Genomic DNA, 27,241 nt, shown 5'->3' with positions numbered 1-27,241 from the left:
CAAACCTACTTCACCTGAGTGAAAAGGCTATTATAGAACTCTGGTCCAGTGAACAGTACTGATATACAGTATGTGATGATGCCTTCAGATTTATCCAAAACAAGTCACTTCAGCACACAGATGTCTTGGACATTCCTTATCCATTACAGACTACTGGATATCTGTAACAAAATTGACCAGCATTTTATTTCCACGTAATACAGAATTGTGCTGAATATAAAAGATTGAATAAGTTCTCATGAAGTTTTTTTTTTTTGATATTTGTTGTGGCAACACTGACAACACACTGAATAATGAAACAATAACACAAAACAGAATACCTTGCACCTTGAACATGCCTCAACCTAAAATCTCTCTACTAAACAAATCTAGAGAAAAACAAAAACATTTGCAGAAAGAAAAGACCTGCATGGATGTAGTTTAATAATAATAATAATCAGAAAGACATAGAGGAGGTGTTTTGTTCTGCTTTGGAGAGAGACATTTGGGTCAATTACCCGAGGCGCAGCAATGAATATTCCCCGGAGTGTGTGTGGGTCTGTGCGTGCTCATGGGGACGACAGCAAGTTAACCTCCTGTACCAACCGTCTGTCTCGTTAACATCCCTTCCACTTTCCAACAGGCATGAACACAGACACACATTTGTAATTCTTGTAAATTTCTTTAAATGTTTTTGTGGTATTTTGAATGTCTTGTGTGCATCATTACTTACTTAAATCTTTTCATCTTTTTATTTTGTTTAATTATAAAAGATGCAGGTTTTTGGTTTAAAAATGGACCAACAAAAAACCTCAAAACACTCAGAGCTTACGAATATGATCTCTCTCTCTCTCTCTCTCTCTCTCTCTCTCTCTCTCTCTCTCTCTCTCTCTCTCTCTCTCTCTCTCTCTCTCTCTCTCTCTCTCTTTCCTCAATTTCTCAATCGCTTGATAACTGGAGTGGAGTGTTTACTTCACCGTAGCAGATTTGAATGCAGATCAGTGACTGACAAATAGCTTTTTACTCATGACACCCAGCCTATTTGTAAAAAGAGGGCACACACAAACACACGCACACACACACACACACACACACACACACACACACACACACACACACACACACACACACACACACACACACACACACACACACACACACACACACACATGCACAGTCCATCTGTCATGTCTGACATAAAAAAAGATCATATGTATCAAATATGAAGATTAGTTTTCCATTGTTTGGTACTAAGTAGTGTGAGACAGATGAGCTCAAAATGCTTAATGACATTATTTATTAAATTATTTGTAAGTTGAAAATGTCTGCAAGTACCTTTGACCTCCCTAACACACAGACAAATCCTTTCTTGTACATCTATCTATCTATCTATCTATCTATCTATCTATCTATCTATCTATCTATCTATCTATCTATCTATCTATCTATCTATCTATCTATCTATCTATCTATCTATCTATCTGTCTGTCTGTCTGTCTGTCTGTCTGTCTGTCTGTCTGTCTGTCTGTCTGTCTACATGATACGGACAACCATACTGGGACACATCTCTTAATTATTGAATTCAGGTGTTTAAATCAGACCCATTGCCACATGTAAATAAAATTAAGCACCTAGCTATGTAGTCTGAGATTTTTAAATTTCAAGTATGTTATTGTGATAGGATGCCACTGTTACAATAAGCCAATTCATGAAATTTCATCCCTGCTAGATATCGCTTGGTAGAAAGTGGAAACATTTAGGAACAGCAGCAACTCAGCCATGAAGTGGAAGACCACATGAAGTCACAGAGAGGGGTCATTGAGTGCTAAGGTGCATGATGCGTAAAAGTAGCTAACGCTCTCCTGATTCCTGATCTATCTATCTAGCTATCGATCTACATTCTTTTACATTTCATTCATTGCCATTTTATGAACAGAAAGAAAGTGGTGGTTGAATCTCATATTTTTTTTTACTTACACAGATGAAAATTTGCCATGATTGGTGCAGCAATGCACTCTAAGGCTTCTGATGCAATCTTACTGTGTTGCTCCACAAGCCATATTAAGCACAAATAAACCAAAGAAAAAATCACATATTCTCAACCTGCAAAAGTAAAAGTACAAAGGAGCATTTACCCAGTAATGATTCAAATTGTCTATATGTTTCTAGTTTCATTGACAATATGGCAGACCTAATTGCCCTTTCTGCTGTCAACTGAAATGAAACTCGTGCTAGATAATGTCTTTAAGTAAGCTTTTTGGTATTCAACATGCTCAGCTGGCAAGGATAGTATTCATTTGTCAAAGCTGTCAGGTTCACACAGTGAATGCTTGCACGAGTTCATCTTAAGAGCACATACAATTTTACACACTGTTTAAAACCCACTTACAATGCACATACAACCTTAAAACAACTTTCTAGGAAATTGCTGCTCCTTTTTGTAGATCCCAGCAGAACATAATGACTAGTTAAATTAGAAGGGGGAAACATAGACATACATGGGGGAACCTTAATGTTTGACAGAATGAGAAGTCAATGGGAGCCTCTCCCATTTCTTTGCTCTAAGCCCTATGGGGCAATTTCTTTCCCAGTGGACTATAACTAATTTGCAATCAGGGGCATGTGCGAGAGAGCCTCAATGAATAATGCACTTAATGATGTTTGCACTCGAAAATGAAGCAGATATGGTGGCTTTGCTTTCCACACCCTGGGGGTCGAATTACAATGTATACATGCACTGCATACATTCCCGGCTCACTCAGATCACCACAAGGTAAACAAAGTCTTTATTGTCACTGCTGGATTAAGAATAGTCCAGCAACAAAACGTATCCAGGCAACAGCAATGCTTTGGTTTAAAACTGACATAGATGAAGGGCAAGATAATGACTAACCTACAGTACGCTTGAAACTAAAAGGTACAAACACAATGTAGGCATGTCTAATAAATGGACAGCAGGTGTACACAATGTTCAGAAATCCACAAATTTCAATGATTATCCTTTCCCAATTTGACAGATTTGACAAAGGGGCCATTTGGGAAATACACATAAAGGCTGAGAATTTGAATGAAAAATGATAATATGAAATGAAATTTTGAGAACCATGAATGAAACCAGAGAATATAATATCTGAAATTTAAAAGATATAAGAGACAGATATAAAAGGTAAAAGGAGGCAAAAATGCATTCGCAATACACAATCTATATTCAGCAAGAATCTGGTTGTATCATGCAGACAATTTGACTCACAGTTCAGTCCCCATTGGTCTTTGCCATATTGTTCATCAAAGCAACCGGCCTGAAGGTAAAAATACACCACTATGACATTATTTGTGAATGGGGTCCATTTTTTAAAAAGCACACTGCATTGTAACTTTTTCAATGCCACATGTTTATGTATCACTGGCTTGCACATTCCACATTTTTATATATATTTTTTTCATTCATTTTAGGAAATAATTGACAATAAGGAGCATTGCTATGACAGATATCTCCATAGCAGCAGAAAGAACTTTCGAATGCGAATGTTATTTTGATGCCAAAAAGATGGTGTATTACTGATAAGTAGGAGATGCATTCCTGGCAGCAGGCCACCTAAAAGATCTAGAATTTAGTTATACATATGTCTTAGAAATATATATAAAAAAAAGGACTGGGGTCAGCAGTTGTAACCTTTTTTTGTGACATTCTGAATAAAGCTTTCCCATCATTTCCAGAAGAATTCCATAATTTCCTAACAATATTCTTGGTGTACTGTCCTTAAAACATCTGCCTCGTAAATATGTGGCACTTGGGGATAGACATGTGTGCAGTTAATTATTGTGTTTACCCATAGTATGCCCTTGGGTCTTTCAGTAATTATTGCACTGATCGACATGATTATGATTATACTGTGGGGCTGCAATAGTACTTGGTTCAGATTTTATTCAGAAATACTACATGGTGCCTTACAAGCCTATTTGATTGGTGATTTTAGTAGGTGGCCGGACACAAATATGTGTGATCTTGTTTAAAGGCAATCTGAACACCTCCCAATGCTTAGGAATGTCTCATTATCACAATGAAATTTAGTAATTGAAAAGGTTTCATATGGTACTGAAGCCAATTACTGGTGTATACTGGGAGAGGAGAAATCTTCTTGCAGTATGATCAAAAGCATACAGTTAAAAAACTAAAATTCAGTGTAACACACATGCAGATCAAAGTTATGGATACAAAGTCACTGTTGTTTCTTTTTGTTTTTCTGTGTTTGCTTCTGTATTTTATTTGGGTGTGGCTTGTGGGCGGGTAATAAAGGATATGAAATTTATCCCCTTTGTTTTCTTTTCTGTGTACTGTTTTTGTTATTGCATATATCTTATGGCTCAGAAAGCTGTATGTTTTTACCACACCATGCTGATCTGTATTTTCCTGAAAAATACAAGATTGAAAAGAGATTTGTAAACAGATCTGTTCCATTTTTTCCTGATAATATCTGAAAAAGTTGTAGAGATGATGGAGGACGGAGAAGTTATAAGCCAATAAAAAAACATTTGCTGTTTTACTGATTACTGAGCCTGAGTATATTGGGAGAACAACAGTGGACCAAGAAGTGACCCATGAGAAACTCTTGTGAACCTGTGTGGTGATGAATCTTCATCAATATTGTAAGACTGGGCCTATAGATATAATGAATACCAGGTCATAGAATAACTCTGATTGAGATAGGTCAGACTCTTCAGACTGGACAAGAGAGAAATGACTCATGACATGTGCACACTGAAATCCCAGGGAAGGACATAGGACACATAGTGTTCTGGGGTGAAGATCTATATTTTAGTCTATGGCTGTAATGTCTATTCAAATCTATAGTCTAATCAGTATATTCCGTATCATTTTATGTAGCTAATGTGGCACAGGACATCTGAACAATAAAATAGTAGATATACTGTACAACGTTTTGTAATCCTTTCTCAAATGTATAGAGGAAAGTAAACATTTTGCAGGTTCCCTAAAACATGAGACACAAACTGAACATTTCAATGCATGTGCATCATTTTTGTCCAGAATTCACAAGGTGTGTCCTTGCCTTGGCTCCCATGATTTCTGCATTTCTATACCACAATTATTTTATTCTCTGGTGATTCAAGCAGGGAAATAATCCTCTAATGATGTTGATATGATATTGCCAACACTGCTGAAAGTAACTACCATTAGGAACATTCTTTAGGAAAATTCCTGGAGGGATATCTATAGGGATTTTCTGATATTAAAGGATTTTTTGATATTATTCTGATTTTCTGATATTAAATGATGATTAAACATGTAGGCTTGGTAGTTTTAAATAGTATAAGCAACTATTGTAGACCACTAGAAATGTATTAACCAATTAGGAAGCACTATAAAAAATGTATTGTTTCAGATGACAATTTAGTTGAGAATTTGTTTGCACCAAAATCACATTCTTCTTCTACCACATGGATGGTTACGGTATTTTAAAACTGTTGAATCTGTGAATGGAGAATCTGTGAGAAAGAGGATGACCTGGATTTGTAGTTGGCTGGGAAAACTTTCTCTGACGGCTACACTGAGGATGCTTATGTTGTCCCAGATGAAAAACCTAAAGCCCCGAGTCAGACCATCACACAAGCATCAAGTCATGCCAGTGAGCCATAGTTGCATGCATATTTTGCTTTACCATAATTACCTAGCAGTGTGAATGATTTCTGCTTGATCAACAATGAATAACATTTACATTAATTTTCTTCAAGTTCTAGGATTTTCATTAACTGGACAGTTGAATAATTGGAATATTGTTTCCTACTCTTCTTCCAATCTTCATCTGTCCAGTTTATCAGGGTGCTGTAGTCTCAAATTCCTGTTCTTGGCCAAGAGTGGTTATTCAAATATACTGTATATTTCCTGTCAGCTCAAACCAGTCTAGCCATTTTCCGATCTCTCATCGACAAGACATTTCCACCGGAAGAACTGCTGCTCAAAAGTCTTTTTAGGATATTTTGTAGCATCAACAATGATGCCACAGTCAAAGTCAATGATGACACATTTTCCCCCAATTTTGTTGTTTAATTTGTACATTAACTAAAAAGCTTGACCTGCATCTGCATAATTTTATACATTCTACTGCTGCCACATGTTTGGATGATTGGATAAATGCATGACTGAGCAGATGTAGGTGTGTTCTCAATAATGGGGCCAGTGTATATCTGACTTGCTCAGTGCAGTAGGAAACTGTTAAAAGGATTTAATCATTACATTTAAAGTGAACATTTATTTTAACAATCCAGTAATATATGCACATATAAATATGCTTATACAAAACACAAAAGGATTGGGGAGAAACAGACCCTATTTCTTGACAAAGCTCTTCATTTGCAAAAATGCTCTAACCTATAAACATAAGCAATATTTATAATATTGTCCCATAATAATCAGGAGGAGTCTCATAAATAATCATACATTTCATGCACCTTTTTCATTTTTCTTCGGTTAGCTGTCAAAGTTCAAAGCCTCTGAAATATTTCCCTCCGTCTCTTTGAAGTACTATGAATGCATCAAGCTCTGTGTAAAATGAAATATAATAGGATGAAATTTGGCTTTGTTTGCACAACAAAGATGAAACGATGGTACAGTACACAAAGCCCATTTATTATTAGGAAAAAAACAAGGACATGTTATTCATATCTGAGCTCAACAAACTAAATGAAAAATTGTTAGCTGAATTGTAATGTGTCCTTACTTCTGTGTATAAGGATGAAGTGCTAAGATTAGGGTGAAGACCTTCGATTTTTAATTGTAAGAAATTTACAATGTGATTTACAATGCTTTTTCTTCATCATGATACGATTCATAACTAAAGCTTTAATGTACATTAAGTTTGTGCTTTATTCTCACTCAGGCTCTTAATACAAATTTTCACTTCTGACGTTCTCACTACCTCCAGTAATTAGATGTCACATGCTCACACTCCCTCATTTCTTCTTTCTTTGGAGAATGCTTTGTTTCCCATTCTTGTGTGTTTGCAGTCCAGATGGGAAACCACAGCTGTCAGTCCCTGGTGTGTGTGGTTTTGGTGCCTGAGGAGAAGGTCTTGATGCCTAATTTATTCCAGTGCACAAATTCAGGCTGCTTGTGAGGATGTTTAAGAGGGACATATTTTTTGTAATACACCAGAATGATTTTTAGGATGTGTGTGTCTAGTACACTTGTGTGTAATGAGAGCTTGGATGTATTTTCTATGCTTACTCTATTTATCTATCTTTTCAAAAGCCAGTGCTTTGAATTGCTCAGTACAAGTCTGCTGTGTTTCATAAGATATGCAGGAGTAGTGTCGGTGTATTTGTTTTCAGATTTGTGTTTAAGTGTGGTCTTTGTCCCACAAGCTTCATACCCAAGTTGCCCTGTGAAAACCTGTATTTGTATTTGTTTCCATTGATTGTTTCAACCCATATATGGTAGTGTATACATTTTTCATTAGACTCCTTCTGATGAGTAAAAATCACAAAACAGACATATTAAGGAGACTTTTCTTTTTAATATTAAGCGCTCTTGTGTGCCTTATAATTATCAATTCAAAGTGAGTCTTGCAGCTAACATGAAAAAGACTTATAAGAGAATGATGCATGAATCTTTGTATTTTAAAAGTTGACTGCAATATTGTTAGGGCTAGTAGTACCAGCAAGGATTTATTTTCATCTAGTGTAAACGAGCACATGGCGTATCATTATCATTATACTCCTCTTCAATCCCCTCTTTGAAGCTAGCATACAAAATGCTTCTAATCTTTGACCTGATTCCAGTCAGCCATTGTTGAAGCTAAGCAGCAGCTTTGAAGGGAGGGGATATACACTTATAAGAACCTTGGAGCTTGGATGACATGTACTTCTGAATACAGAAGCCTCCAAAAATACATTTCAGAAAACCATTTCTCCCATCTCAGCTCAGTGCATCCCATCTTTTCTCATGTATTCCAGTCCTCTATTCTGTTCTGACATTATGTTGGACTCAGTGGGAGAGACAGACCATCTCAGTAGACTGTGAAACAAAGGCAGACCTACTATATATCCAGCCTAAGACACCCTGCTGCCCATCATCTTACAACTTGAAATCTATAAGTACTCAAACACCATGTTTAGAATGTTATGTTATGAATGTTATGTTATGAATGGTTAGGCAGGGTTAGTGAGCATAGCTGTCTGAATAAAATCCTGTGAAATCACACTGAATCATTAGAATTTGTAACATTACTGAACATAGTCACGGTTTTTAACATGACACCACCAATCCTGCACAATCCTGTCTGTAGTGATATTGTTACTGCTCTTATGGTCTGCATGTGTGACTGCAATATAAAAGGGACAACGATAGTTTATTAATTTATTACAAAAACAAATAAAGATATATACGCTTAGTAGATTCAAGAATTGGAACATTTGAAATGAAAATAGATGAAATAGTGATGCATGTCTGTGTATGTACTAGTTACCGTGAGTGTGTGTATGCAGGAGAGAGAGAGAGAGAGAGAGAGAGAGAGATGTCCTATACCACTGCTTTACTGACAGAGCAGGACCGGAGAGGGTGTAAGGAGATTTATCTTGTTCTTTGGATATACAGAATTGAGGCTAATTCATGATATTCAAACACAAAGAACACTAGATCTCATTCTACATTACCCGAAACCTGTAAAATGTGCTTATTCTCATTTCACACTGATAAATTATAATTATATTTACTTTCACAAGTTCTACAGTCGGCTTTTCACAGTACTGTATATTGGTTCTTCCTGAACTATACTGTGTGGTGTTTTTAACTTTGCCTTAATGAACAATCTGAGCTTTTAGTAGATGTGCTGTTAAATAATTTGAAAAATCCACCCAAATTCCTGTTTGTGTTTGTTTTATTTCTGCCATAATTATTATATGACTCATTGTCTTTCTGCTTCTTGTACTATGCTTAAAAAGAAAGAATAAAATGGAAACATACAATTAAAAAAAAAATCAGCTAAAACAGATAACTGACAGTTAGAGTCCTAATAACTCGAATGTGTAAAGTGCATAATTAGGCTTTTAAAGTTAACACATTAAAAGTATAATTAAGACAAATGATATCGCCATTGAAAATATAAAAGACTTCCCATGCCATATTGTGCTTTATATGTAATCACATTAAAGGCAGGTCTGCTGGTTAAATAGTGCCTCAGTCTGTATGTCCAACTTATCAGTTTCTACCTGACTACTTTCCAAACCACAGGAGTCCTTTGTATGTGTTGTTATAACTGTAATGCTTTTATTTATAACTTTTTAAGCTCGCATGCGTATGTATGAAAGTGTGTAATAATTATTGTATTTATGCTGTATTGCTTTTGTCTAACTCTATTGCTGCAAGCACGTCCCATGCGTACATACACACTCAGTCCTAGACACAACATAATGACATTCAGTAATCCAGCTGCAGACCCACGGTGACACACTGAAGTCAGACACTTGTGATTCTCATCAATCATTCTGCAGTAGTAATCAGGTGGAGAGATGATGAAAAATGTGCCTGTCAGGCCAACATGTCTCTCAGTTAGGAAGTTTTGGTGCACTCTGGGAAACGGCTATGTCCCAGAACTTCCCTCTTCACTCTGGAGGTGAGAAATGGACAGAAGGTATAATATGGTGTTTTTGGCACAATTTTTCACCTCTCAGATTCTACTTTCAAAGATTCCACATTTTAGTCACAGGGGGATGCAACTGAGATATGCTGTTGTAAGTACATTTTGACTCTGTTAAAGGATTTCTTTCTTTCTTTCTTTCTTTCTTTCTTTCTTTCTTTCTTTCTTTCTTTCTTTCTTTCTTTCTTTCTTTTTATTTTAAGTTTATTCATCTTTATTAGTTCATTGTTTCTAATAAGTGCTTCTGGCCTTTTATTTCAGCCTAGGCACCATTTAAACAAACAAACAAACAAACAAACAAACAAACAAACAAACAAACAAACAAACAAACAAACAAACAAGTAAACAAACAAATAAATAAATAATCAATCAATCAATCAATCAATCAATCAATCAATCAAACAAACAAACAAATGAGTTTTAAATGTGTGAATAATGTGGGGGGTGTTTTTTCCCCATTTAGCTGGAAAGACTAGAGTAAATTTAGTTTACTGTACAAAATAGATTGCAGCATGGTTTTGGGTGACAGTCTTAATCTCAGTTCAAAGGAAGCACCACGTTTTTTTCTCGCTTCTTTTCAGAGAAACATTATATGCCAGACACTTTAAGCTGAATAATTTAAGTCCCTCTGTGAAATGTGAAACTGCAGGGAGAGAGGGAGACGGAGAGGCCTAAAGGTCCTTCCTTCGATGCCGTGCTATTTTAGTCTATGACAGAGAGCAAACTATTCACACTGAGAGGTCTAACATTCATTAACAGTTCTAGCTCACCCATAGGGACCTTCTGAAATTTCCACACACTCAGAAACTAAGGCAATACATTAATATGCAGAGGCTTTGGGAGCATATTAGGTTTTTTTTTATACCAACACTGGTTAAATACCAGTAAAGATGTGTTTAACTGCGTTATCTTAATAGGCAGTAAACAATATGTCATTTACAGTCTTGCACGTGTCATAGAATTGTCTTATAACTTTCAAGGGTTAGTTGTTTGTAGTTTCAAGATTTGCTGTTTGAGAATTTGCCGGATGTGCTGATGCTATAAAGGCATTTCTGATTTTGCAATGGATTTAGTGGGCAATGGGTTATGCTTATTGAACTACAGACAGGTACCACATTGAAGGAGAAATCTATCACTGTTATGCTGTGGGGGCATTTTGCTTGCTAGTCCACGTGTGCTTAGGGAAGAATCTCTGTAAATTAGGTATGTAGTGAGGAGATAATGTGTTCAAATACATGAAACATATATGAAAAGGATGTGGACTATTGTATGGGGGATTTTTTAAAAGCTTCCGAGAAAGCTGCATGCTGAGACTCAGTGTGCACATCAGGACTGAGCAAGTCTGAGGTTTTTACTTTAAGCAGTTCAAGGTTTTGGAGAAACTCTCAACTCAGACATAGCACAAAAGACTTGAAAGAAGCTAACCCAAAAAGTTTACCCATTGAACATGGGAGATTTATTTTCTATTTCTTTTCTCTGGATGAGCAGGAATTAATTTAGAAATAGTGTGCATGCATTTCGGGTTTATTTATAGAGCTGGATCCTAATACAGGATTATTGAATTCTACATAAAAATAAATAAATAAATAAATAAATAAACAAAAAGATAGAAATAAACAAATGAACATACATAAAACAAATTACTCCTATATAATTGTGAATGCAGAGATGTACAATATTTGAATATACCTAATCGAATACAGGTACATAAACAGATAAGAGTAAGAGAAAAGTGTCAATGTTGACTGAAGCTGTTCTGGTGGTTAATGGTGACCCAACATCTAATTAAGACCCTATTTTTTCCTGTCTTTAATTGCTCATTTGTTGATTTAGGTCTTGAGAGTGTAAGATTTATGTTACAATATCATGAACATTCATGAAAAGCCTCACAGAAAGGAGCCTGGTTCTTATTAATAAATCAGTGGTGGCTCAGTGGAAAATGTTCTGCGCTGCTTATTGGAAGGTTGAGAGTTGAAATCCCAGCACTGCTGAAATACCACTGTTGGGCCCTTGTGTAATGTCCTTAAAGCCTCCCTTGCTCCAGAGGTGCAATATGCTCTGTTGCTCCGGCTCAAAATTCCCTCAAAGCATTTTTTATTGTCATAACTTATACTGTGTTTCCATTTGGATTTTAATATATAAAAGCTCTGAACTCAGAAACTTAGTATGGTCAAGCACACAGCCACTTCAACATATCTGCCTGATCAGGTCCAAATTTGGAAATCCACATTATATGATGCAGAAAGCTGGGGTAGTTTCAGCATGTTCACAATCTTTAATCAATCTCTGCCATGGGAATGAAATAGCAGTGCTTTTGTCTTGCTGTTAAGCAAGGCAAGCTGACTACAAATCCCCAGTATGGCCCATCACTCAGCCTGTGGTAAATTAGCTTTCCCTTGCGTAGCATTGAAGTTGTGTGATTCTGTCTCAGCAGGAAGTCACCCTGCAGCACTTCCTGTCAGCTCTCATATCTCAGCCGAGGTGTCACATGGCTCGGTGGGTGCACTATGCTCCCATGAGCAACACCTCTAGCCTTGGCATTATGTTGGCTAAAAAAAGCCTTATTCACCTGTTTTATCTGTTTTAGCCTTTGCCTGAGATATATTGTTCAACCAGGTGCAGTCCAGGACATCATTTGAAGATTTCTCTTTCTCTTATCTGACTCATTCAACATATCATCAAAGCAGAAACAAAATGAAATTTAACAATAGCAAGTAGAAAACTTTGTTTTACTTGTTTCTGTCTGTATCATTCTGCAGGATGATTTCATTTACACAACCTACATACTGTAAGACTCCTCTTTTACATCAACCGAGCTTTTGCATCATTCTTTTTCTATATTTTGTGTTTCCTAAATTTGTTCCTTTTGATAGGGAGCAAACAATGGCTTGGTTATCCAGGCCCAACACACTCATATGGCTTTGGTGGTTTACTGTAGGAGGTGTAGAGGCCAACTAAACCTTTTTCCACACACACATATATAAAGCACACAAACAAAACCCATGCAGTAATGCAGCTTATTCACCATGAAAATGTCCACATGTTAAAGAAAGATAACTGGATCATCTACACAGCCATCCTGATGTAGATTGTTTCAGTGTTTCTACTGTAGCTTTACAGATGGCTGCTGCACCTCAGGAGGTGGGAGTGGGAGTGAGGCAGTATGCTAATCAGAGACAGGAGTGTAGAAAGTATATCAATGTAGAATCCGATGATAAGATCTCAAAGTATTTTCTGGAACAAATTTCAATATATTCTTCAACATTTATCAATAGCTTGCACACACACATTTTCACTCACTGGAAGACAGACATAACATGCACTTGTAGATTTTACATCAAGTACTAAAATTGCTGCTAGTCTCATCTCCTGCAAAAAGTGCACACCATAAATGGAAAAGTTCATTTGTGGTTATGCATGCTATTGCCTCTGCCATTCAAGCCAAGGAATACAAATCTTTGGGTTCTGTTGTTTTTCATTTGCGAAAGAATGTTCATAATGCCTACTGTTGTATTTCACATGTGCCTTTTGCCATATCTGCTGATGATGTGTTGTGGATCGCTCAGCATAACAGGCTTAAAATATTAGCCCTTGACTCAAATGTTTACTATATGCCGTTCAAAGCTATAGTCTCGGCTAGGATGAAATCACCAGTATAAAGACTATTGGTGATGGTGTTGTTCTTGGTTCCATAAAAGCTTCAGAACATTTATATATATCAGCACACTAATTATAGCAAAAAATTGTTTCACACATTATTAGCTTAAAAAAAATATTCTATAACTATTTAACACTATATAAAGGAATGGATTAGCACCAATAGAGAATTTTTAACAGCCAGTCCAACCACTTTCTATTCTTGATTTTGAGAGCACTATCTTCCTGATAAACAAAGCAATCAAGAGGTATGTGGGTGGTTTGGATTTAATTTCAAAGTAATATGAAAAATATCCTAATACATCTGCATGCATGGGATCATGTTGGAGCCCTTAAACCTTCTTATATATATAGATAGATAGATATATATATATATATATAGATAGATTTTTATATATATATATAGATAGATAGATAGATAGATAGATAGATAGATAGATAGATAGATAGATAGATAGATAGATAGATAGATAGATTGTTTATTTATCAGAAGATATCTGTCCTTATTTTTGTTGAAACAAGAGGCCACTTAATAAGAATGATTAGGGCTTATTCATACTTCTAACTTAATATTTCCCGTCTTCCCTTTTTCTATATTCTCTATTCTTTTTTAATCTTGTGCCTTTTGTACTAAAACTCTTTTGTAGAAAAGTGCTAGCCCACAAAAAATAAATAAATAAAATAAAATCCACAAAAAAAAAAAGCCAGAGATGTGTTCATAAAGAAAGGAAGATGTCTCACAAAGGAAAAAGTGATGGGGTAAGTATAAGAGACCGTAGAAAGCAAAAAATTATGAAGGATATATATTACACACTGCTTAAGAGGGTGTTTATGCATATTCTCTAAAATAAACAGCCTAGGGATTTATGCTCTGGAATGTACAGAAGAGCATGGTGTCTTGGTCTTTCAAAAGGACCAAAAACATGCCCCACGAGTGCTCAAGTGCTAGAAGGAAGAGAAAGGAGTCCAGACCAGACCAGAACTCAGCTGAGATGCACTATAGGAAGAAATGAAGTGAAAGTCTCTATGGAAGTGTAAAGTAAGATTCAAACACCTCTAGGAAGTCATGTAGGAAGCATAGAAAGGCTTTTTTTTATTATTACCTTTTTATGAATCCTCTTACAGTACATGGAAAGATACTGTGTCAGTTGTTTAATATTTTTCCCTCACAATAAGCCAAATTAATATACAAAAAAATCCTTTCATACCTTGTTCATTTGAATGTTAATATCTCATCATATATACTTTAGCTCGTTCTCCTGTAGATTTTTATGTGTAGGGGTCCTCTGATTATTAACACTCTGGCCATGGGCCAGTCCACCCTGCTATTGGAACAGATCATACTCATTATATTATTTAGCCACCGGGATGGCTCCAACAGCTGAATCTGCAAGGCTGATGCATTGTGATACTAGGCACATTTCCCTACTTTTTTTGCTTTTTCATTTTGTGCTATTTCTCTTTATTTATTGCTCATTTTCCTGGGGTTGTGCAGCCATCTGGTATTGAATGTACTTGTGAAATAGATGAGCTGTTCTGCTAGCAAGGACTCCTACCTTCCATGCTCAAGGAGATTTGCCAGGTGTTTACCACTGTAATCCATCCTTAGAATGACACTACTGGAGGCACAGCAGACACTTGTGCCTTGTCACCTGAGAGTCTAGATTTAGATCTCATCCATTATTTTCAATGGAAATTTAATAAAATTTCCACAGAACATAGTGGCATTAAGATTAAAGATTACATGTACATACAAATAACATACATATTCATATAGGTATGTTATATATTCATATAATTCATATTCACTTACCATATACATTGTACATAGTATTTATCTTCATGTTCAGTATGCATTTTTATACCAACCCGAAGTTCCAGCATTCTCTGCAAGACACATTGGGTGCTTCAGATCAGCGGTTCTATTAGACATGCATCTAATGGAATTTATGCAAAGGTCAGTGCTTAGTGCTTTCTCTTACAATGATGTTTGAAAATACTGAACACTGAAAGAGAGTGGGCTAAGAAGTCAAAAACATGTGCATGATAAAGAACACAGGAAGATGCAAGCAACAACAAGAACAAATCAACACCGGACAAGTGACAAGAACTAAGGTGAGACTGGTGGATTGGGAGAAATGTTTTATTTTTTTTCGGTTGCTGTATTCCTTAGGTGTGCTGAGTTGCTGACCCCGTTCTACCTTCTTGCTTAGTCAGTTAAATTGCCCCCTGTCTAGTCATTTTCTTTGGACACAATTCTGTATGCTGTGCCATTACGTAGGAGAAATCACCCACCTGAAATAAAATTTCCCAGTGGTATTTTAAAACACATTCTGTGTAGTCCAGTTGAGATAGAAGTTCGACATTAACCATGACAGTGGCAATCATATTTCTGAAGCAGACTACTGGGATCAGAGCAGCAGGGAGTGTGTACTTTTGTATCATTATGGGTTGTCCAATTAAAATGAAAAATGAGTCCGTACAGGTTGGAATGAATAGAGTTAAAGTGACTGTAAGTTGGTGGACTGTGGGAAGGCTTTATGAGCTACAGCAGAATGTCAGTGTTAGAGGGACTGTAAAGAGGAAAAAAGGGAACCGAAAGGCATTTGACTAATGCTACATGGCCACTACTTTCACATATTGCAAAGGGTGATAAGCAACATGGTCATGAAAAGATGTCAGTAATAAGGTTTGAATTACGGGGTTGGATTAATGACTTTGAATGCAATCCAAAAAATCCAACCACATCTCTTTTGCTTATCCAAACTTGTATAATTTTTCATTGTACTGTATAATGAGAATTTTTCATTAGTTGCGTGTACTAATCAAGACTAAAGAATATTATTTACATTTACATTTACAGCATTTGGCAGACGCCCTTATCCAGAGCGACGTACATAAGTGCTTAAATCTCTAACATTGAATGCATTAATGCTGGCTCACTAGGTGACATACTTAAGATACCATGAGTTTAAAACATTTGTTCAAAGTTACAATGAAAAAGTTTCAAAAGTTTTTTTTTTTTTTTTTAATGCAAAAGATAAGGAAAGAAGTGCTAGTTGAAGTGTTTCCTGAATAAGTAGGTCTTCAGCCGCCGCTTGAAAATAGCCAGTGACTAAGCTGTCAGAACCTCTAGGGGAAGTGCATTACACCACTTTGGTTCCAGAACAGAGAAGAGTCTTGTAGTATACTTGCCTCTTACCCTGAGAGATGTTGGAACCAGTCGAGCAGTGCTGGTAGAGCGGAGGTTGCGGGGTGCAGTGTGAGGAATGATGAGGGCTTTGAGGTAAGAGGGAGCTGGTCCATTTTTGGCTTTGTAGGCCAGCATCAGTGTTTTGAATCTGATGCGTGCAGCTACCAGAAGCCAGTGGAGGGATCGCAGCAGCGGGGTGGTATGCGAGAACTTTGGCAGGTTGAAAACAAGCCGGGCAGCTGCATTTTGAATCATTTGCAGAGGATGCATTGTGTTCATAGGTAGACCTGCCATATTATGAGCCTAAATGTGCAGAGGTTTTTTTTTTTTTTAAACAGAAAGAACAAAAGACCACAATCACAAAATATACAAGGCAATAGAGTCAAAACACACAAAAAAGCTAGACACAAACCAAACAGCAAATCCAGAATTACCCATTCAACAAACACAGGGAAAAGGGATTTGACAATGAAGCAAGGCTTTACATTGTGTATGTGAGGATTCATTTTATTTATCAGGTCTTCAGTTTACTTAAACTTAAATGCTTTACAGGCAACAGCATGATAATGTTCTTCCAATAATAAGAGCCAAAACCTGTGGAAACATGGACAGGTAAGTCACTAGCTAGCTGAGTGAGCCAGACTAGCTAACATGATCTTTTAATGTTTTATAGTATGGAAGCTGTGTGTTAACCTTAAGATGCCACTTCACTGTCTGGTAGTGATAGCTTGTTGTGTTAAATAAAGTGATTTGTAGACTTTCCAACACTAGAAATGACTCATATACTGTATTTTAGTTAATAGAATGGCCAATATTTAAAATAAAATAAATCAGCTATTCATCAATCAGATAACCATCACTTGTTTCTTTGACAATAACAATAAAGGCAGTTTTATAGGAGTTTAAAAAAAATTATTTCTCTCTTGCTTTTCATTCCATGTCAATACCTCCCTTAAAACCTCTCACCAGTTGTCCACTAGGAATAAATCTTCATGAAAGTCACCTTCAGACTGATCAGAACTGTGAGACCTCAGGAGATGCCTTTCTCTTCCCACTCTCTTTTCTGTCAGTTCTCTTTTCTCTTTTAGTTTCTTACCTTTTTCACAGACTACACTCTTTTTGATAAAAATATATATTTTGTTCTTCCACCTCCTCCTCATCTTTTTATTACTTTCACTTTGATTTCCCCACTCGTGACTGGGAGTTTTCAGCCCAGGGTGGGTGGTGATTAATATCTCGCAGTACATTCAAGATGGCAAAACTAAACAGTTCACATTTTAATTAACTGGGCTGAGAGACGTATGACCAAGTCAATATTTATTGAGACGGCTCATCTGACAGGGATTGTGTAGAGTTCACTCCTCTCTGCAGCCCCAAGTGCTAATTGCCTGCAGGCAAACAGAAGCACAACTCATAAGCAGTGCTTACAGTACAAAAGAAAGACAAACAACCAATTGTTGCTCTCTGCTTTGTTGAATGACAAAGGCCTGAATTAAACAATTGGTATTTTCTCAGTAAATGTTATTGTATATTATTATGATATATATACTGTATTATCTTTGGATAGCATGGTATTCCAAAATTTCAAGTTCATACTGATATTTTAAAAACAGTACACAGTTTACATACTTTTATTAAAAGGTAACAAACCTGACTATCTTTCTGGCGCAGTGGATTCCTTCATTGAGGCTGTAGTTTTCCTGCTGTGCAATGATGGTTTTGGCATATACAGGCATTTTGTACCAACCTATTTTAAACTCTTTACAGAAATGTACAGAGTGAGGATAAAAGTAAGACAATATGAGAAAGAAACTTTGAGACTCAAAAGGGAACCTATCCAACTCTGGGTTGTACCAGATAATGCAAATTGAATATTTTTCCTTTTATAGCTGTGCACTATATGATACAATTCATTGCAGCAAAACTGGGGAAGTCGTGGCCTAATGGATAGAGAGTTTGACTCCTAACCCTAAGGTTGTGGGTTCGAGTCTTGGGCCAGCAATACCACGACTGAAGTGCCCTTGTGGTATCCGAGTGATGGGAACTCCAACCAGAGGTAGGAGGATCAGGAAGGAACAGGAAGGCCTGGACAGCAGAAGGGATCAGAACACTGGTATCTCTTGGGTACCATGTGTAGATAAACAAAGCAAGAGAGAGAAAATATTAAATATGCTTCTATAAATTGTCTGTAGTGTGTGAATGGATGTATAAATGTGTCTGTGATTGTGAGCTGGCTTGGGTTGAACCCTGAGTCTCCTCAGTGTTGCCGGTGCCCCTAAGTCCTAGCTAATTTCACATGCTTTAAGATAGAGTCTTTTAAAACCAGAGCTCTTTCAATCTTCTCAGCAGGTGCTTTATTGAGGAGAGCAAGCCTGCCAGACATGTGAAAATGCGAGGAGTAGTGCTCATTAAAACGTACTAAGAGGAGCCTTAGAGGTGGGTGTTAGCTTTGGCTTTGTAATTATGTTGCTGAGTCGTCACCTATTCAATCCAGGGAAGTGTTTCAGGAAAATATCTATGCTGATTGGATACACGGAGATGCTTTTATTCATCTTACATTGGTTATTGGATTATGTGGGAGTATTGGTGCTGTTTTGGATGGGGCAAATGTTGTAAGACAAAAGGAACATGAGTTCTAGAGGAATATCAAGGTGTGATCCTGAAAGGATTCACTATGGTATGATTCTTTCTTTCTTTCTTTCTTTCTTTCTTTCTTTCTTTCTTTCTTTCTTTCTTTCTTTCTTTCTTTCTTTCTTTCTTTCTTTCTTTCTTTCTTTCTTTCTTTCTTTCTTTCATTCATTTACAGACTTGCAATCATGGTAAGATCTTGATCTCTACATGAGATGTCCTTATTGCTGCTACATCAATCCCCACTATAATACAATAGTTGAGTTTGCATGAGTGACTGAGGAAAAACTGCTAGGCCATGATATACCAGGGCCTTAGTCTCCCTCCCAATCAGCATTTGCTCCTTCCCCACAGCTGCGACTCAGGCGTGGGATGATAAGTCATCATAATTAACCCAGGCCTGCTGAGGATTAAAAGGCTAAGATTAAGAGGAAAGTGAAGTTGTTTTCCTTGCTCATTATCCATCTACTAACACCTTTGGTACAGTGAAATGGAGCTTGGGTGTAAAGTGAGGAACTGGAAAAATAGAAGGAAAAGCGGTGTTGGCATGCAGGCTTGTAAGAAGAAATGTAACAGATGCATTCATAATGAAGTTACGTGACGTGATGGCTGCTGCTTCTCACAAAAGTAGTCATTACTAAGCAGACTAAGGAAGGAAGAACATTACATGATTAAGTAATATTATGTCTTGAAATAATGGTAAATAAAAAATAATTAAATGTAAATTCTTGTAAATATGTCACAGATTAACAGTGCAATCAATTAAAATCTGATGGCTTAATATGAAATTTGAAAAGGAATTTTAGCCAGATACATTTCCAACTAATGGAGGCCTTTCAGACGCATTTCACTACACTTCCAGCATGACATAATGATTGTCCATGGAGAACAGTGTGCAAAAAAAAACCTTCAAATCAGGCACTAAATGCTTTCACCTTCAGCATGGTATGAGTCCAGATGGATTAGAAAGTATAGCTGGTCTTTTAGCCTCAGTGGTGTCTGCCCCAAACAGTTTCAATAAGCTTCTTTAAGTGCTCTAATGAGGACCACCTCAGCCATACCACATCTCTAATCCACACAGAAAGTACCTAGAAAATAATATTCATCTTTTTTGTCATATCGGGTACAAAAGAGGCAAAATCAGTCTGTTTGTTTCTGCTCAGGTCATGCTGAAACCTGGAAACAACAGGGATGTGGCACAATCAGTTGACAAGTTCACTAGTCAGGACACTGATTAGGGAGTCACATTTTAAGGTCGTGAAATCCTTTAAGTGCACTGGAAGGTTCACTCTGTAAAAAAAAAAATCCCACAATACACTACAGAAATAGGAGAGCACTGGTGCTCACTTTGTTGATGTAAATGACATTATTATAATCACCCGAAATTGAGTCAGTAGTGTCCTAGTGTGTAGTGAGTCAGGGTCCTTACCTGTTCCCAAACTCATGTGCATGATACAGTATAATGATTCCTGGCCTGGGGAGAGGGGTAGCTGATTGAGAGAGGATTCATTCATCTTTTGTGATGCTTGTGGTGAATAATGAAATTCTGGGAACCTGGGGCACAAAAAAAGGATATACCCTGGAAAGAAATTTAGTCTATCAGAGGACATAACATATTAATTCCCAGTTTTAGGATAGTGGGAGGAAACTGGAATATTGAGAGGAAACACATAGACAAGAAACTGAGCTCAGGATCAAACCAGTGACTTTTAGGTCTATAGACTCCCGATTGAACTAAGGACTCTTGGCTATGAGGAAGCAACACTACACACTGTGCTGTGCTAAAAGATTCTTTTCAGTAGAATTTGAATGCTCTATTAAGTCTGCGACAGTTTAGATAATGAATATTGATGATTGCCAAACTTCAACCAAACTCTTTTGTGTTGGAATAAAAGGAAACAGATGAATGAAGCACAGCACATCTTCTCAGGAAATCCCAGGCTCCAGCTGAGAGAATTAATTTCCTCATTGCAAGCTAGCAAATACTTCATAAATCCAGGGCTTATATCGGGCAAAAAAACTAATATATAAAGCACCATTGTGAGTCAAAGTTGTGAAAAAAAATTCCCTTTCTTTCTCTTTGTTTTTTTTGTTCGTTCTCTTATTCTCTGTGCTAGGCGAGCTTGCTCTTTCTCACCTTGTCTTGTCTTTTTCCTCGCTCTCGTATAGCTCCTACATGTCTTACTTTCTATTTGTCTCCATTCCTGGGACCTGCTGCTATCTCACCTTTAAAGAGCGTCAGAAGATAAAAGATTAGTGTGCACAATTTAGTCCAGAGGTGACATGATAGAGTGCTCTGCAAAGTGTTCCTACTGCCATGCGGGATATGCTACTCTCCCTGGAGAGGTTCAGTGCAAGTGCCAAACACAGTCCAACTCTCTACACCACACATCTGAGGTTGGCAAAAGCCAAAAGAAGTAGACTTCATATATGATGAGATGAAAAGATTCTCTCAAAGGTACAGTTCAAATGGGAACAGAATATAAACTTTGATATGTCAGGTAACCTATTTTCTAAAAATATAATAGCTGTGTATTTCTTTTTGTTTTTTTTAAAATAAGTTAATAGGTGTTCTGAAGCAAAGAAAAACATTTTTTTAAATGGCAATATCTGCTTTTTTTTGCTACATTTGTTCTTTTTCTGTCTGGAAAAAAAAACAGACTGTCTGGCACTTCAACGTTCTTAATAATGAAAATACACTGATAGATGGTATTTGGTTTAACATATACGGTGTTAAAGATCAAATAAATATATGATAAAAAAGTGAATAAAATCTGGATAATATTTCTTAATAATCCTTGAATTCTTAAACTGCTTTAACCAGCTAGGGGTTTGTGTGAAATCAAAAGGACTCAATTGAGAATACACCTTCTAACAATTCTTCACCATTATTCTTCTATGGTTCTTCTTTTCACCAAAAATATCGGCACCAAAAATAATGGCTCTAAATGAAATAAAAAAAAAAGGCTCCATAATGTTGCTTCACATTTACTGGTTGCCCTTCAACAGTTGCATCAAGGCAGATTCAGATAAAAATTGGCTTCTCATGTCATATTATCTACATTTTAAATCATATTTTGAGTCAAATACAGCTGAAATTTTCCTGTACCTCATCATTGAATGAGCCAACATAGATCATGAATATTTCCTGATTCACCTGCATTGTGCCAGCCCAACGTTCAGCAGATTTCAGCACAATGAAACCTGCACTCTGCTTTCTTCATGCTACCATATTCATTCATAATGTGTCCTCAATTTCTCAATAAGCCTTGGGTCTATCTGTGAATAAAAAAAAAAAACAGGACATTTCTTTCTTTATGCTGTACCTCAGACTAGCCTCTAAAGAAAGCCCAGTGTTTCAGGTTATTGCTTATATTCAGTAGGTCTAAAACAAAAAGCAAAACAAAACATTATGTTAAAATTGGAATTAGTTTTTAAAATGATTTGAAACTTTTCAAAAGTATATCATATGGTACTTTATTTTACAGTACAAAATATACTTTATAACTACATAATCCTTAGATTTTTTGTTTTAAACCATTTTCTGCTATTAAAAGCAGACTGCAGATTAGTGAGGACATCTCAATATATTATCTTATTCACATGGCATTCCCTGTTGTACTCTGCAAGGAACAGCTTGTGGTTGTCAGTGCTGAGAAGAGACATCTGTCTGAATATTTGTACTGGTTTGATGAGTGGCTGTAGTATGTGATCTCTGTTTGCAGTTTATCATCACACTTTTTGATGGCCTTCTTTAGCTTGTCATAATCCTAGTAGCATCAACCAGTTCTGTTGATGGCCAAATTAATCTTGACAGCGTCAACGCTAATCTGTGATTGTCACCTAGACTGATACACATACAGTATACACGGATTTGTGTTATATAGATGTTCCAATATATCCAACACATCTGAGAAAGTTTGTTTGGAAAAAAGAGGGTACTGTAGGTATAGGGAGCAGTTTTATATGTTGCAAATATTTGGCCACCTGACTATCACACCTGTATGAGCTTCTTGGTTATCCTGCTCCAAAATCCAGATCTTACCCTCTGTCACTGCATGCAACCTGGGAGTAACTAAGGCAAAATATCCTTTGCCTCTCACGTTGCTAATCTGACATGCTCATGTGGAGTTCTCTTTTACAACATCAAAAACATTTGTCCATTTCTGTCCTCAGAGGCCACTCAGGGGCTTGTTCAGTCCATTGTCATTTTGAGACCGGACTATAGCAACTCGCTGCAGGCTGTGTGACATTTAACCTCTGCAACTGATCCAGAATTCAGCTACATGACTTCTTTTAAAAAAATGGACCAACAACCTCCTACCTTAAAGCACTTACACCATTATGTTCCCTTTAACAATGCCTGGTTTGGTTTTTACATACTATGCACTTCAGATCTCAGTGCTACTATATTTTTTTGGTGAGTTTGGCTTGTCGACTATTTAATGGCTGTTGCTGATTCTATACACTGTCATTTCACAACAATAACAGTTGACCAAGGTCGTTCCAACAGGGCAGAAATTTCATGAACTGATCTGTCACAACGGTGGTGTCATATATAATGTCACTATATTCTAGAATATATTACAGTCTACTTCCAATATTTGTTTATGGAGATTTTATGCTCAGAGCTATGAACATGTGTCTAAAGTGATTGTTATCCTCTATTTTCACTTCTTCTTCCTTAACCACATTACTGAAGGATACAGTGAATCCAGAGCCTATTCTGGGAACACTGGGCAAAAAGCAGAGACACATCCTAAATGGAATTTACACAGCACGATGTAAACACCCCATTACACCTTGGGACAATTTAGTGTAGCTTATCCACCTACTGCCATGCTTCTTGGAAGAAAACCAAGGACAATTTGGACATTTGGACATGGGGAGAACATGCAGAGATGCTCCACACAGGGCAAAGAATCGAACAAAACAAGAGACCCAGTTGCTGTGCCAATGTGCTACATGTGCTCTGTTTACTTAAGCTAATTTATAGAATTTGTGCATCCAACCACATGCTAAGTCCTCAGAATAAAAGCCTTTGCTACATTCTGCACATGGACATTGTGTCAAAGAAAAATCCAGGAATACATCCTAATCCTAACACCCAAATCCTAACATAAAAATCTATTTAGGGTTTACTGAAGGTCTACTAGTAAAAAGGTTCCAAAAACTGTAAAGTTACGCATCAATACGGTCAGAATGTGTTTTACACATGACACTATTTCAGTGTTTATTTTTTAGGCTTTATTAACGCCTTACGGAATCGTCCACACTTTAACAATCTGTCTTACACACCCTCCTTCTCTTTTTCTCACTCTTGCCTTGCTATATTTGAGCCCACTTTGTGACATGCTTGCGGTATAATTTCGAATAGATTCACATATAGTACAAGGAACAACCTGGAAGCTGTTACAATACATATTGCCAGGCTGACTTGGCTGACGCTTTTTGATTGCGCTGCCAACAAAAGAGAACTGCATATTTATTTAAAGCACAGTACTAAGAGAAAAAGCACCTGCCCAAGTGCTGATGGGAATCAAGTGCACCAAGTGTTTCATATTCTCCCAAGAGGAATAAAAGGAATAAGAAAAAGAGGGGCAAATAAGCAACGACTCAGAAAGTGGCAACCACAAAAAGAAGAGCGATAAACAGGTGTAGAGGGTCATAAAAGGGCGGACGTGGCAGTGTGGCGATGGAGTTTATGAGGTAAAGTTGAGTGATTTTTGCTGCTGGGAATACTGAGATGAGATTTTAATTGGGCATTTTATTGAGTGCTTTACTGAGTTGCTGTTTTGACCAATGACATTGTGCTCATCAGACAGAGTGTGAACAGGAATTCAGAAAATACAGAATTGTATTAATATCTAAATAACATACCATTCAACTACTGGCTTTATAGCTCAAAAGTTAATTGACAGACGCACTTGGTACCAATGAGTATTTAAAGCTGTTTATGATGGTGATCATGACAATGATGATTATTATTATGAGTAATTTCGCTAGTGCATCCTTAAGATCAGGATGGATGACGACCCTCAAAGAGCTGGATTCTGTTTCCTCAAGTTTCTCAGTTATACATTCTCAAATTTTTAATTTTAATAACATGGTTTACGTGAATTTCACTAACACTCCTTATTCTGAATTTATGCATAATAAAACAAAACGAAACAAAAAAAAAAACATATAAGCCTATATTCTCTTATATAACCTATATAACTATTTTTTCGAAGAAGAAGAAGAAGAAGAAGAAGAAGAAGAAGAAGAAGAAAAAGCAGAAGAAGAAGAAGAAGAAGAAGAAGAAGAAGAAGAAGAAGAAGAAGAAGAAGAAGAAGAAGAAGAAGAAGAAGAAGAAGAAGAAGAAGAAGAAGAAGAAGAAGAAAAGCAAATTACAAGTAAAATATTGTAGAAATCCTTTGGCATTAACTTAAAAAGGTTGGACACTATGCTTAATATCATATCTCCCAATAGATGCTGAAGTTCCAGCTCATGATTTTCATTTATGGAGCAACCAGTATGGTGCATATTATATCACCATATGAGATGAAAAATTCCCAGCTGCGTCCATTTCAATCCATTTGAATTAATGGAGAAAATTGAGTAAGAGGGTTTGTACGAGGTTATTTGTGGGGGAAGATAATCACTACTCTGCATTTCCACTGATGTGAATGTGTTGATATGAGTGATCTATCATTGGTGGCTGGTGATTAAAGGAATGGGCCAATGAAAAATTTAATTTACACAAAGTTTCCTCCTGGCACCCATAAAAGTAAGTTTCTATGTAGATATAATATATACACAAGTGCAGTCACACATTCATAATAATGGCTGGAGAAATTAAATATTTTCTGGAATGTAACATGTGGAGTTATAAGCTGACCACTTTTATACTTTACCAACTTATTTTTAAGCTTATTAATAAACATATAAACAAAAATTCATGTATTTCTACATGACTCAGAATTCATTAAATGCAAAAAGCTCATACATATCCAGTTTCCTATACATTCAATAATTACTTTATTTTGTGCCAGATGTCATGTTATTATAGACCAGATTTATATGTATATAAATATTTTGTAGATTTGGCTTCTTTTTCACTTAAATTGAATTTAACATCTGTGGGACAATCATGGTCAATGACTATAGATTTCCTCAGAACTTCTGCACATCAGCAAACCTGACCAGAAAATCACTGGGTAATATACAGTTTATGAAAGTAGACATTATGTTCTCCACACATCAGGAAGTCCAAATCGCAGAATCTGTCATCCTCACCAATTCCACTTTTCTGATCTCTGCCAGTTACAAGTAGTTAGAAGTTCACTGACATTCTGAATAGACTAATCTAATAGTTCTCATTATCTCTTTACAAACATGCACCTTAGTTTCTGTCATTCATTTTGGGTTTTTGTTTGTTCTCTTTGCTTGCATTTCAAAGCCTTCTTTCTTGCCCCCTGGTTACCACTTCAGTGCTTGATTTTTTTTTTTTTTTTAATTTTTTATTTATTATTATTTTGCTTTTGGATTTTACTTTTACTCTTTTGTTTGATCTGCATGCTTGTAATGTTTTTTGTTCTACTATCTTTGCTGTCTTTGGATATTGTCTTTGCCTGCTGAGTTTGTGTTGTTTGCCCAGTGTTTGCTCTGTTCATAATCAAGTGTGTTTATATCAACCTACACCCACCTCCACTGGTCTTGTCAAGCCTGACAGTTCTATAAAGTACAGAAAAGGACACAATGTGCTAAAGAACTATTGAATACTTGCTTATTTTTATATTTACATTGTAACAATGACAGGAGTTTGCTGCAGACCTGGGGGAAGATTGCAGGTTTTTTGTTTTCCACTACAGTAAATTAGTAATATAAAACTTTTCAATACAGTAAACTGGCAGCTATCCAGCTCACATGCTGCTTTTTGCTTTGCTCTGCTAACTGCAGAGAGGGAAAGAGAGAGAGAGAGAGAGAGAGAGAGAGAGAGAGAGAGAGAGAGAGAGAGAGAGAGAGAGAGAGAGAGAGTCACATTAATATATGAAGAAAAGTGGGTTCCCATGTTAGTCATTACCTCCATAGCTCAGACCCTAAATTGCAAACTCCTGCTAAACCTTGCCACCGCCAGTTACAGTGGTCC

This window comes from Tachysurus fulvidraco, chromosome 8 (genome assembly GCF_022655615.1).
Source record: "Tachysurus fulvidraco isolate hzauxx_2018 chromosome 8, HZAU_PFXX_2.0, whole genome shotgun sequence".
In the NCBI taxonomy this organism is placed as follows: Eukaryota; Metazoa; Chordata; class Actinopteri; order Siluriformes; family Bagridae; genus Tachysurus; species Tachysurus fulvidraco.
The sequence above is the reverse complement of the archived record's forward strand: the minus strand, read 5'-3'. Positions refer to the sequence as shown.